This window comes from Saccopteryx bilineata, chromosome 3, assembly GCF_036850765.1.
Source record: "Saccopteryx bilineata isolate mSacBil1 chromosome 3, mSacBil1_pri_phased_curated, whole genome shotgun sequence".
Lineage (NCBI taxonomy): Eukaryota > Metazoa > Chordata > Mammalia > Chiroptera > Emballonuridae > Saccopteryx > Saccopteryx bilineata.
Window position 1 is genome coordinate 170,993,613 of NC_089492.1, and position 13,711 is coordinate 171,007,323.

Sequence of the window (13,711 nt, forward strand, 5' to 3'; positions counted from 1 at the left end):
ATTTAATGCTAAAAAGAAATAAGCTATCCAGTCATGAAAATACATGGAGGAATTTTAAATGCATATTAGTAAGTGAAACAATCTAATCTAAGAAGGCTACATACTCTATGACTCCATCTATATGACATTCTGAAAAAGGCAAAACTATGGAATTGGTAAAAAGGTCAGTGATTTAATAGGAATAGCACAGATGAATTTTAGGACAGTGAAATTATTCTGTTCAATACTCTAATGATGAATATATACCATTACATATTTGTCCAAACTCATAGAATGTACAATAGCAAGATTGAGCACTAATGTAAACTATTGACTTTAGGTGATAATGATGTGCCCATGTAGGTTTATGGACTATAACAAATGTACCATTGTGGTGTGGCTTGTCAATAGGGGGAGGCTGTGCATGTGTGGGGGTAGAAGGATTATGAGACATCTCCATACTTTGCACTCAGTTGTGCCGTCAACCTAAAACTACTCTAAAAAGTAGTTTATTCACCAAAAAATATGATTACTGTCTAATACTGGATTAGGGTAAATGATTTTATTTAAGAAAAAGAACTGATTTTAAATAATTTAATTTCTAGTTTTTTCTTGTGTCTACTTTCTAATAGGTTTTTAAATCCAGATTACTTCTAGAGTGTAAATTTTAAGGCAGTTCACTTTGAATAAGACTTTTTAATGATGCAGTAAGATGACTTATTTTAGTTCACACTTCATAAGCAAAAGCATGTTCAGAGCTCTAATGGCATTGGCAGTTATCAATCTGTCCCCTAATAAATTAGTCAATCTCAATTTGTTACTTACATCAATGGAATTTGTACAACAGCAAAATTTGTGTTGCAAAGAATTGTCTCATCATTTGAGACAAGGAAGCTGGAATATTTATGATCATAAAACCTGGTAAATTTCTTTCAGCTGGCTGCTGAAACATGTGATTTATTCAAGGCTACCAGGTAAATAGATACTTCCCCCAAACTTAAGAGAACCACTAAAAAATAAAACATTTATATTATAGTATTAAGTTGAGAGTATTTAAGTAGATTTGCAATAAAATATTGAGTCTCAAAAAAATATCTTGATCCAATGGAAGAATCAATACTTAGGAATGTTATACATTTGGGTGTGAATTCTGGCTTTAACTCTTACTAGCTTTGTAGTCCAGGAAGGAAATAAACCTCTTTCGACTTCCGTTTTTCAAAGAGATGCACCTGGCACATGATTGTGGTCAAATTAATTGTGAATAATTACTATTACTGACAAAAATATATGAGATAATTCCAACAACTGTCATTCCTTTTCCAATCAAGATATGGTTCACATAGTTCTTCATCTGCCTCAGTGAAACCAGAAATCCAGAAACATGGACATTTTGTCAGATACAATGTAGTATATAGAATACCTGAGATTTCCAGACCCTCCCCCAAATCTGCTCATCGGCCCTTTAGTTTTAGGGCATTCTATCTCAAAGTGTGTTTTGAAGACAGTGTCATAGGAAATGCAGATTTAGGAGGAATCCTGGGTGATTCTGTCTTAGAGACCACAAAGGAGAGAGGATAGCACACATCATCAACTGAAGTTTATGCAGGTGGGTGCAGTTTTCTCTGATATTTGGGACTCAACCCACTCTGACCTCTGATGCCTGTAGGTTCTGCCTTCTTCTCCCCAACATCTCTGGTTTTTGACTTCTATTCTGACCAGACCCACAGTACTTTCATTTTGGAACAAACTATGAATCAGATCCTGAAGCTCACCGTCAAACCTCCTTCTCCATATTCAGACTTTTGCGACAAAACTGAGTGATGAACATGGCCATTTTGTTTTCCTTCATACACCACTACAACCCATGGAATCTATCTTTCAATTTCACACTTGTGCTCACTGACATGATTGTTCTTAGTAGCTCTGAGTAAGAAAATGAATTATAGGAGGCTATGCCTTTCCCATCAACAGCCCATTCTGGGTTCAAGAAAAGGCACAACTCCTGCTGATCACTGATTCCTGTACACCTCAATGCTGCTGGGACAGGAGCTGCCATCTCATGTTTCTCCTCACGGACTTCTAATTTCTTAATTTAGTTAGCACAACGACTTATTATTTCACGACCTTGGTGCTTTCGAAAGCACTGAATAATATATTTTTTTTAAATCTATTCCTCAATTTGAGTTAGAGGGGTGTTTCTTATGACATGTTTGTCAAAATTACCACAAAAATAGTATTGTGCCTTTCACAATACATCATATCAGGGATACATGATGTCTATGTATATTTCTAGTGATGTTTACAACTAAATACAATATGGGATACTAGAATATTAAAAGGACATTAGTGGAAAAAATGGTGAAATTTGGATAAGATTTATAATTTAGTTAATAATGCTTTATTAATATTAATTTTTTTGTGTGACAGAGACAGAGCAAGAGACAGAGAGAGGGACAAATAGGGACAGACAGAAAAGAAGGGAGAGGGATGTGAAGCATCAATTCTTTGTTGTGGCACCTTAGTTGTTTATTGATTTCTTTCTCATATGTGCCTTGACCGTGGGGGGGGGGGTAGAGCAAAGTTAGTGACCCGTTGCTCAAGCCAGTGACCTTGGGCTCAAGCTGGTGAACTGTGCTCAAACAAGACGAGCCCGTGCTCAAGCCGGCGACCTTGAGGATTCGAACTTGGTCCTCTGCATCCCAGTCTGATGCTCTGTCCACTGTGCCACCACCTGGTCAGGCTAATTTTCTTTTCTTAATAATTGTATGATGGTTATTAAGAAGTGAAATTAGGTAAAACAGAGTAAGGAATATACAAGAGCTTCTTGTAGTATTTTTGTAACATATCTGTAATACTAAAAATATTTAGAAAAAAAGGTTTTAAAAATGCAAGATATTAACAAGATGTTCAAGAAAGATGATAAAAGGGCCCAGCAATCTATCTAATGAATAATAATTTTCTATTTAACCAAATGTTGGTTAAAAGTGCTCTCTATATGTACTCCATATATCCTTCACTTCAAGAGATAAACCTGGTCACACAGAACATAGGAATACCATATTTGTTATCTTTAGGTAGAATGCTTTAAAAATAGTTTCCTAGATAACAAAACCTATTTCTTTACCATCTTTTCCAAAGCTAAAAATGAAATATAGTAGGATTTTTTTTTCAGGTTTGCAAATACTCTCTGGAATTACTTGTTCAGAGTTCAATGTGATGACAGTTTCAAAGTCTATATATGGCTGTCCTCCAAATGATTAAAAAATAATTTTCAACATCTCATCTTTCTGTTGCAAAATCTTAGAGTTTCTCTCCCATAATATAACTCTGGGATTACATCTAAAAATCAGAGGATGTTCAGTAAATACTGTGAGATTAAATCACATTTTTTAAGGCAGCTGGAGTTTATTAAATTGAAAGATTCCAAAGGCTTGCCTCAGAGTGTTTTCAGAGATTTGCACTTGAAAATAACTTAGGAAAAAATGAATATTACTTGTTTTAAAAATGTGTTGCTATTGATATTAAAACAAATGTTAAAAATAGACAAAGAATCTTGTTTACCATTTGTAGGTTGTTTGTGGCTTTTTAAAAATTTTGGTACTATTACAAGTTTGTGTTGCTACTTTTAATATGAATTGTTTGAATCAAAGCAGCTGTTTTTGCTGGGACAATATGCCAATTTTGCTAGAGATTTTGAGGACATGCTTTAAATAGCAAATCCATCCAAGAAGTTGTAGGAAGGCTAATGAGGCTAAATTAAACAGGTTCCGCTATCCCCCTGTAGCTTCAATAAATGCCAGTATGTATAAATAGTATCAGCTTTTGTGTATCCAAAATATAGTCCTGTTCCTGTAGAGGAGTATGAAGCCCAGTGTTTCTTTCTTTACCTTCATTTTTCACTTTGACACACATCATTTCTTTTATTTTGACAACCTATACTTCAAACATTTTTCAAGTTTTAAAGAGTGTATTATCCTGTTATCTTTAGAATTGTCCTTATATCTATTTTTTCATTGGGTTAGTTATGGCCCCCATTATTCAGTAATTCATTCAAAATTTATTTATTGAGCAATAGTTATAAAATTCAGCCTTCTAGAGGGATTCTTTCTAAAATGGGAAATTGTCCATGCCTCTGTAGTATTGTTCAATAAGTCTTGAACTTTCAAGAGAAAGCCCCAGCTCTAACATAGCAGGGAAAGCCCTTCATTGATGAGTGTTGCTATAACTAGTTTGCCTGCGCCACCCCCAATATTGCTATGGTCCAAAACATACGGTTTACCTGTGGTCTCTTAAACTCATTGTGTTTTTACATATGACGATCCACAGTATAAAATGCTTCCCAACAAAATCCAGCTGCTTTTTGCATATTTTTCAAAGGTCTACTGAAGGACCATTTTCTCTGGGAAGTACTACCTAATAAGTTCTTGTATAATAAGAGATAAAATAATGAATGAATTCCTAGTTCTGTTTCTGATCTTGTCTGGAGGGCTTTAAGACTTTGATCTTGATGGGAATGTCTAGAGCTAGAATGATAGACAGAATAGTCTGTTGAAATTTCTGGCTTATAGCATTAATTTAATCATATTCTAGAATGTTTAGAGATGGTTTAGTTTGTTTTCTTTGTGGCATAGTAAAGATGATGATTCCTCTCAAACTCAATTACATTGCTAACTAAAAGCAATCTATTCTGGATTTGCTCTGAGGTATTCTGGAATCCTCATTCAATGAAGAGTATATTCCTTGTACTTATCTCAATATCACAAATACCCTCACCAAGAAGAGAAAAATCCCTAAAGAGACCATCCAATCAAAAATTTTTAAGTACTAAAAAAGAAATTCTTCTAGAAAATTGTTAACTAAGAGCTCAAAATAATTTTTGAGCATTGAAGCAGTCTAGAGTGAGACCTTCATTGAAGAGAGTCCTCTTCCATGATTATATAATGGGATTCAAGGCTAAGTTCTTTCCATTGTCAAGACCACAGGACTTTTCTCAGACCCAGGTCAGAGTTGGCCAAAGATTATTCTCAAGATCTATCAGTCCTTGGCAGAGAAGGTGAGACATCCTCTAATTGGTTGAGTGTATTGCTTTCAAGTTTCATTATCTTTGTTCTAAAACTTATTCTTTTACAAAGTTTCTTTTTTTAAAAAAATGGTAGCAACTCCATCCTCTTTGCCCAAACTCAATTTGACATAAAACTCTCAGCATCTCCCAGGAAGCTTATTACATGCTCAGGAAGTGGTGGCTCCCAGCAGCATTCTAACATAGATAGTTGTTACCCTTGATTTGTTGCTGTTTACACAGTAATGGGGCCCAAGTATACTTATGTTTTAATTTACATATATTTTCTATCTTTGCTATTAATCTCTAAAAATCTTGAAGGTAATATTTATATTTGAGCCATCAATTTATCCTCTACAGCAACTTGCACTGTGTTTTACAGATAGAGGTAAATAAATAGGGGTTAAGTTACTGATGCCATGAAACTCATACTTATGACTTTAGAGAGTAGAGTCAATGTGATTATCTGTAACTTCTTTCTATAGTAAAAGAGCTTTCCATGTTGGTTTTATCGTTCTGTCAACATGGAGCAAAATGTTAGTTTCTTATTTGAGCATAGCCATAAAGTATAATAGCATAGTGAAAAATTCTTAGGTTCTGTTGGACAAATAGTAATATGAATCAGTCTACTTATATTTAAAATTTTTTTTTCAGCATTCACAATTATTTTGATATCTATAACTTTGTGCAAATATTTGGGAACAGAGTATTTGGGGACATTTTCTGAGCGAAGTTGGGCTTTCAAATGGTGTTGGAAAGCATACTGTGTAATGTTAATTTCTATTGCTTTTTCTATTTGATCATTTAATTCAAATTAATAATTTCATTTGGTATGTGTAAAACTTTTATTTCTTATTGTGTGTAGAACATATAGAATATTTATCATTTATCCAATATTTTAAAAACAACTAGCATTATAAACTGAATAAATAAAGCCTCCAGAATAAATAGAAGCAATAAGAAATGATTACATTGGAGGAAGCAACTGCTTTTTCTGATCAAGGATATATAAGTATTCAAAAAAGGTTACATTTTTCTGTATTGCTTTAAAAAAAATGACACTAAAGTTTAACTGAGATGGTAAAAAAAATCAAGTTCTTCTTGCTAGCATTTTATGAAAAGTTCCCTTTTTCTCATAATCAAATATAATTAAATTATCTTATTATTTTTTAGATTATAATACTGATTTATTTAGCTTGGCCACTTTCAAGATAGAGAAAGCACTGGACTTAATACCCACAGACATGAATTCTCAGCCTGTCTCTGTGTTATTCTGTAAATTCATCTTTTACTTTTACTCTGTATTCATATTTTAACATATATAATTTTGTGTGTATGGCACATAATTAAAGCTTAGCCAATGTTTGTTGAATGCATTAATTCATGCTTAGTGTGACTGGTCAAAATCTCTTTATCTCTAAAATCGAATACAGTTCTATCCTAGTTCCCTTCTAAACTCTATGATTCTAATCCAATTGCTATGAGTATAAATCTCAAAGTGTTTCAGAGTAGAGCAAAGTAGTTTGCTTTGTGTTATTATTTAAGATGTACATTAACCTTTCATCAATGGCTTCATCTTTGGGGAAATGAGGATATAAATACATTACTTGTTATTGCAACTGACAGTGAAAAGGGGCAGGAATGAGAGCAGAAAGAGACTGTTTGAGCAGAGGGTGCATGACATGGTATGTAGATGGTGTTAATTGAGTTGTACACTTGAAACCTGTATGGTGTGGCAAACCATGTCATTCCAATAAATTAAAAACAAACAACTCATATATATATACATGAGTTGTATATTTTATATATTTTTTTAGTTTTTTAAAATTGAGTTTATTGGGGTGACATTGGTTAATAAACTTATACAGATTTCAGGTGTACAATTCTGTAACACATCATCTGTATATTGTATTGTGTGTTCACCACCCCAAGTCAAGTTTCCTTCTGTCACCATTTATCCCCCTTTACCCACTTCTACCTCCTCCTTTCCCCTTTCTCCCTTATAATCACTATATTGTTGTCTCTATGAGTTCTTTCTTTGCTTAATTTCTTCACCGTTTTTACCCAGGCCCTAACCCACTTACCCTCTGACAGCTGTCAGTATGTTCTCTGGATCTATGAGTCTGTTCCTATTTTGTTTGATGATACAGAGGTTTTCTCTGCAAACTATTTTGCCATAAGTTTCAGGTTGAAAAGGGTTGAATAGCAAGCAAGATCAGTCCTTATCTTGATGCTACCCTATAGACTAAATTTTATATTTTTAAAGCATAGTTCACAAGTTAGTGTTTCCTCTTCGTTAGAGTTCTATTAACTTGTTCCTTTACCAACACCACACAGCTTTCAAAATTACATTTCCATTTAAAAATCATAGTCACTGGTTTTCACACTAGGAATTTACTGTTCTGTAATTGCTCAATTACAACAATGTCCAGTGAGGTTCAGAGAGCTCTTCTTTTAGCTTGTGAAAATAAATCAGTGGATTAATGTTCATGTACACTCCGATTATGACTATAGAGTTGATCCTTAAAGTATGAACTTTCTGCAGAGGCGGATGTAATGGAGGGAACACTGGGTACATGCCTGGAAATCCATGCCTGGGCCTGGATTTCTTAAGGGCCTCACAAAACCCCAACTTTACACTTTTTTCTGATGTAAAGGGCCCTATATTTTCTTCTGCACCCAGGGCCTCAACTGACCTTAATCTACCTCTGACTTCCTTTTCTCATTAACTATTGACCACCTCTTTATCCTGCCCTTAGGAAAACATACACATGCACAGAGCCTCCATTTCCCTCCTTCTCTGTATCAGGTGAGGGTTCTCAGTTAACTTGAGATTTGAATGTTAAGTTGTACTGGAAACAGTGTGAGCTAAACTTTTACTTAATTACGGTAGATGTTTCATCACTTGCTAGGAAAATATCAGGGCAACTTAAGCTGTTAGTTAAATACAGATCCTGTAAGTATCTCTAGAAGTACTGGATGCAAATCCTCTCTTCTCCGATGCTTGAAGATCTTGGGCCTGGACTCACTATACTTTAGTTTGAAAACTCTTAATTTACTTTTCTTATCTCTAAAAGAGAATCAATTATAATATATACATGTTTGTGATGATTTTAATGGATTTAGTAAATTGATATATGTAAAGCATTTAGAAAACTATCTGACAAATCAAAGCACTCAGTAAGTTAATTATTATTATTATAGTTATCATTATTTTGAAAAAATATCTTTTAAATAAATAATCTTTACTTGGTATCATACAAATACGTTTTCTTCTTTTTATTATTATTTTTTTTTTTGGCCTAAGGAATAGAAAAGGCTGTACAGATTTTATTCATATATTCATTCAACATACGCAGGTACCCAGGGCAAGGCCAGGCTTCCAATTTTTCTGTGGGCCGGATATGACTTAATTACAGTATGATTTTCAGAGGGATTGAGACTTGATGGTTTCTGCCATCTTTTTATTTTTTTTAATAATTTTATTTTTAATGGAGGGACATCAATAAATCAGGATACATATATTCAAAGATAACAACTCCAGGTTATCTTGTCGTTCACTTATGTTGCATACCCATCACCCAAAGTCAGATTGTCCTCCATTACCTTCTATCTAGTTTTCTTTGTGCACATACCCCTTCCCCTTTCCCTCTCCCTCTCCCCCCTCCCCCCCGTAACCACCACACACTTATCAATGTCTCTTAGTTTCACTTTTATGTCCCACCTACATATGGAATAATGCAGTTCCTGGTTTTTTCTAATTTACTTATTTCCCTTCGTATCATGTTATCAAGATCCCACCATTTTGCTGTAAATGATCCGATGTCATCATTTCTTATGGCTGAGTAGTATTCCATAGTGTATATGTGCCACATCTTCTTTATCCAGTCAACTACTGATGGGTGTTTTTTGTTGTTTCCATGTCCTGGCCACTGTGAAAAATGCTGCAATGAACACGGGGCTGCATGTGTCTTTACGTATCAATGTTTCTGAGTTTTGGGGGTATATACCCAGTAGAGGGATTGCTGGGTCATAAGGTAATTCTATTTTCAGTTTTTTGAGGAACCACCATACTTTCTTCCATAATGGTTGTACTACTTTAAATTCTCACCAACAGTGTATGAGGGTTCCTTTTTCTACACAGCCTGTCCAATATTTGTTATTACCTGTCTTGTTAATAATAGCTAATCGAACAGGTATGAGGTGGTATCTCATTGCAGTTTTCATTTGCATTTCTCTAATAACTAAAGAAGATGAGCATCTTTTCATATATCTGTTGGCCATTTGTATTTCTTCCTGGGAGAAGTGTCGGTTCATGTCCTCTTCCCAATTTTTTATTGGATTGTTTGTTTGTTTGTTGTTGAGTTTTATGAGTTCTTTGTATATTTTGGATATTAGGCCCTTATCTGAGCTGTTGTTTGAAAATATCATTTCCCATTTAGTTGGCTGTCTGTGTATGGATGCCTTTTATTTCTTTGTCTGGTCTGATTGCTCTGGCTAGAACCTCTAGTACCACATTAAATAAGAGTGGGGAGAGTGGACAACCCTGTCTTGTTCCTGATTTAAGGGGGAAAGCCTTCAGTTTTGTGCCATTTAATATGATGTTAGCTGTCAGTTTATCATATATGGCCTTTATCATGTTGAGATATTTTCCTTCTATACTCATTTTGTTGAGAGTCTTAAACATAAAGTTGTGTTGTATTTTATCAAAAGCCTTTTCTGCATCTATTGATAAGATCATGTGGTTTTTGTTCTTTGTTGTGTTGATATGGTGTATTACGTTAACCGTTTTATGTATGTTGAACCATCTGGGATGAATCCCACTTGATCTGATGTATTATCTTTTTAATATGTTGTTGTATTAGATTTGCTAGTATTTGGTTTAGTATTTTAGCATCTGTATTCATTAGAGATATTGGTCTGTAGTTTTCTTTTTTTGTGCCATCCTTGCCTGGTTTTGGTATGAGGGTTATGTTGGCCTCATAAAATGTGTTTGGAAGTATTGCTTCTTCTTCAATTTTTTGGAAGACATTGAGTAGAATAGGAATCAAGTCTTCTTTGAATGTTTGATAAAATTCGCTGGTATAGCCATCAGGGACTGGACTTTTATTTTGGGGAGGTTTTGATTGTTTTTTTTTTATTTCTTCTCTACTAATAGGTCTGTTTAGGCTTTCTGCTTCTTCTTGACTCAGTCTAGGAAGGTTGTATTGTTCTAAGAATTTATTCATTTCTTCTAGGTTGTTGAATTTAGTGGCATAAAGTTTTTCATAGTATTCTACAATAATTCTTTGTATGTCTATGGTGTCTGTGGTGATTTCTCCCCTTTCATTTTGCATTTTGTTTATATGAGTTCTTTCTCTTTTTTCCTTGGTAAGTCTTGCCAAGGGTTTGTCAATTTTGTTGATCTTTTCAAAGAACCAGCTCCTTGTTCTATTAATTTTTTTTAATAGTTTTTCTGTTCTCTATTTCATTTATTTCTGCTCTGATTTTTATTATCTCCTTTCTTCGGCTGGTTTTGGGTTGTCTTTGTTCTTCTTTTTCTAGTTCCTTAAGGTGTGAAGTTAAGTGGTTCACTTGGGCTCTCTCTTGTTTGCTCATATATGCCTGAAGTGATATGAACTTCCCTCTTATCATTGCTTTTGCTGCATCCCATATATTCTGATATGTCGTATTGTCATTTTCATTAGTCTGTATATATCTTTTGATCTCTGCACTTATTTCTTCTTTGACCCATTCATTTTTTAAAAGTATGTTGTTTAGTTTCCACATTTTTGTGGGATTTTTTTTTCTCTTTTTTGCAGTTGAATTCTAGTTTTAAGGCTTTATGATCAGAAAATATGCTTGGTACAACTTGATTTTTCTGAATTTGCTGATGTTGTTTTTGTGGCCCAACATATGGTCAATTCTTGAGAATGATCCATGTACACTGGAGAAAAATGTATACTCAGTCACTTTGGGATGAAATGTCCTGTAGATGTCTATCATATCCAGGTGCTCTAGTGTTTCGTTTAAGGCCACTATATCTTTGTTGATTCTCTGTTTGGATGACCGATCTAGAGCCATCAGCAGTGTCTTGAGGTCTCCAAGTATGATTGTATTTTTGCCAGTTTTTGTTTTAAGGTCAATAAGTAGCTGTCTTATATATTTTGGTGCTCCTTGGTTTGGTGCATATATATTAAGAATTGTTATGTCTTCTTGATTCAGTGTCCCCTTAGCCATTATGAAATGGCCATTTTTGTTTCTGAGTACTTTTGTTGTCTTGTAGCCAGCATTATCAGATATGAGTATTGCTACGCCTGCTTTTTTTTTTGGATGTTATTTGCTTGCAGTATTGTTTTCCAGCCTTTCACTTTGAATTTGTTTTTATCCTTGTTACTTAGATGAGTTTCCTGTAGGCAGCATACAGTTGGATTTTCTTTTTTAATCCATTCTGCTACTCTGTATCTTTTTATTGGTGAGAATAATCCATTTACATTTAGTGTAATTATTGACACTTGTGAGTTTCCTATTGCCATTTTATAGATTGCTTTCTGTTAGTTTTGTGTCTTGTTTGATCCTTCTCTTTCGTTTTTCTATCTTTTGTTTTTATTTGGTTGTATTCCATACATCTTTCCTCTGTTGCTATCTTTTTTATCTCATGTGCTTCTCATGTGGTGGTTTTTATCAATGGTGGTTACCTTTAAGTAATGAAAAGGGTTCCTACCCTGTTCATTGTAGTGCACTACTTTGTGAGTACTTTCGCACTCCATTGTCCTTTGCTACTGTTAATCTCCATCCTCTCCTCCCTTTGTTTTTCTTGTTGTCACAGTTTAAATTTGGTTTTATTGTGTTCTTCTTGGAGCTTTTACTTGTGGCTTTATTTTTTTTTTTTGTTCTTTGTATCTGATTGGAGAACCCCCTTTAGTAATTCCTGGAGTTGGGGATTTTTGATGATAAATTTCCTCATCTGTTCTGTATCTGTGAATGTATTTCTCCTTCATATTTAAAGGATAGCTTTGATGGCTATAGTATTCATGGCTGGAAGTTCCTCTCTTTCAGGACTTTAAATATTGGGGTCCACTCTCTTCTAGCTTGTAGAGTTTCTGCTGAGAAATCTGATGATAATCTAATGGGCCTTCCTTTATATGTTGTGTTCTTCTTTTCCCTGGCTGCCTTGCGAATTTTTTCTTTGCCATTGGTTTGTGCAAATTTCATTATGATATGCCTTGGAGTAGGTTTGTTGGGGTTAAGAAAACTTGGAGTTCTGTTTGCTTCTTGAATTTGAGGCTTTAGTTCTTTCTACAGGCTTGGGAAGTTGTCATCTCTTATTTGTTTGAGTATGTTCTCCATTCCATTTTCTCTCTCTTCTCCCTCTGATATACTTATTATTCTTATGTTATACTTTTTGATGGAGTCAGACAATTTTTGTAGGGCTATCTCATTTTTTTTTATTTTTTGAGTCCCTTTCTTCTCTCTGTTTTTCCTCAAGTTGCTTGTCTTGTATTTCACTAATCCTCTCTTCTATCTGGCCTCTTCTATTAGCTAAGCTTGTTACCTCGTTTTTCAGCTCATGAATTGAGTTTTTCATCTCTGTTTGATTTGTTTTTATAGTTTCAATTTCCTTGGAAATATATTCTTTGTGTTCATTGAGTTGTTTTCTGAGCTCCCTAAATTGCCTTTCTGTGTTTTTTGTATATCTTGGAGGATTTTTAGAATTTCTATCTTAAATTCTCTGTCATTTAGCTCCCAGGTTTCCAATATATTAAATTTTTTCTCCATAGATTTTTTCTTATCTAGCTGTGTTACCTCTCTTTCTTTTGTATCCATGATATTCAATTTTCTCTTCCTTAATGGCATCTGAGGGTGGTTTTGTTGATAGTATTAATGAGATTTAATAAAGAATAAAAAGTTAAAAAAATAAAAAATCGAAAAGAGTTGTTTTTTTAAAAAAAAATTAAAAATGAAATAAAGAAAAATAAAATAAAAATTAAAAAAGGAAATTATTCCCCCCTCCTTTTTTTCTCTCCTTTCCTCTCCCCTCTTTCTTGAGGAAATCTTGTGGTGAACTGTGAATTATATTGTACTAAATAGAACAAGCAATGCCTCTAATGGAGGGCCTGAAGTGGGGAGAATTAATAAAGGGGCAAAAAGAAAAGAAAAGAAAAAAAAGGGCATATGGACCCACAAAAAGCAAATAAGAAAAAAAAAATAGGTCAAGAAAAAAATGATTTGCTTTTAGGTGTTGGTTGACTAAGAATTATGATGAGAGGAATAAGAGAGAAACAGGAAAATGGGGGGACAAATTAAAAAATTACTATTGTATTTAGTGGAACAAGAACTAGATAAAATGGAGAGTTAGGGGTGGGAGCACTGCTAGTGTGTTAAAAACGTGAAGTAAAAACCCCCCAAAATGCCACAAACATAAGTTTGAGTCCCAGATAAGATATTGTTTGTTATTGAGGTTTGAATGAGCGGAGACGTAAAGGAGAAAGGAAGAAACTAATGTAGAGGGAAAAAAGAAAGAGAGAGAGAGAAAAAAAAGAGGAAACCTCTAAAAGAAGAAAAAAGAAAAAAGAAGAGAGAGAGAGAGAGTTAAGGGTTTTGGAGTGCAACACTCATAGAGAGAAAGGAAGAGGAAAGAAAAGATAATGGGAGATGTAACACTTATGGGTTGTGTAGTTCAAGGAGAGGAGA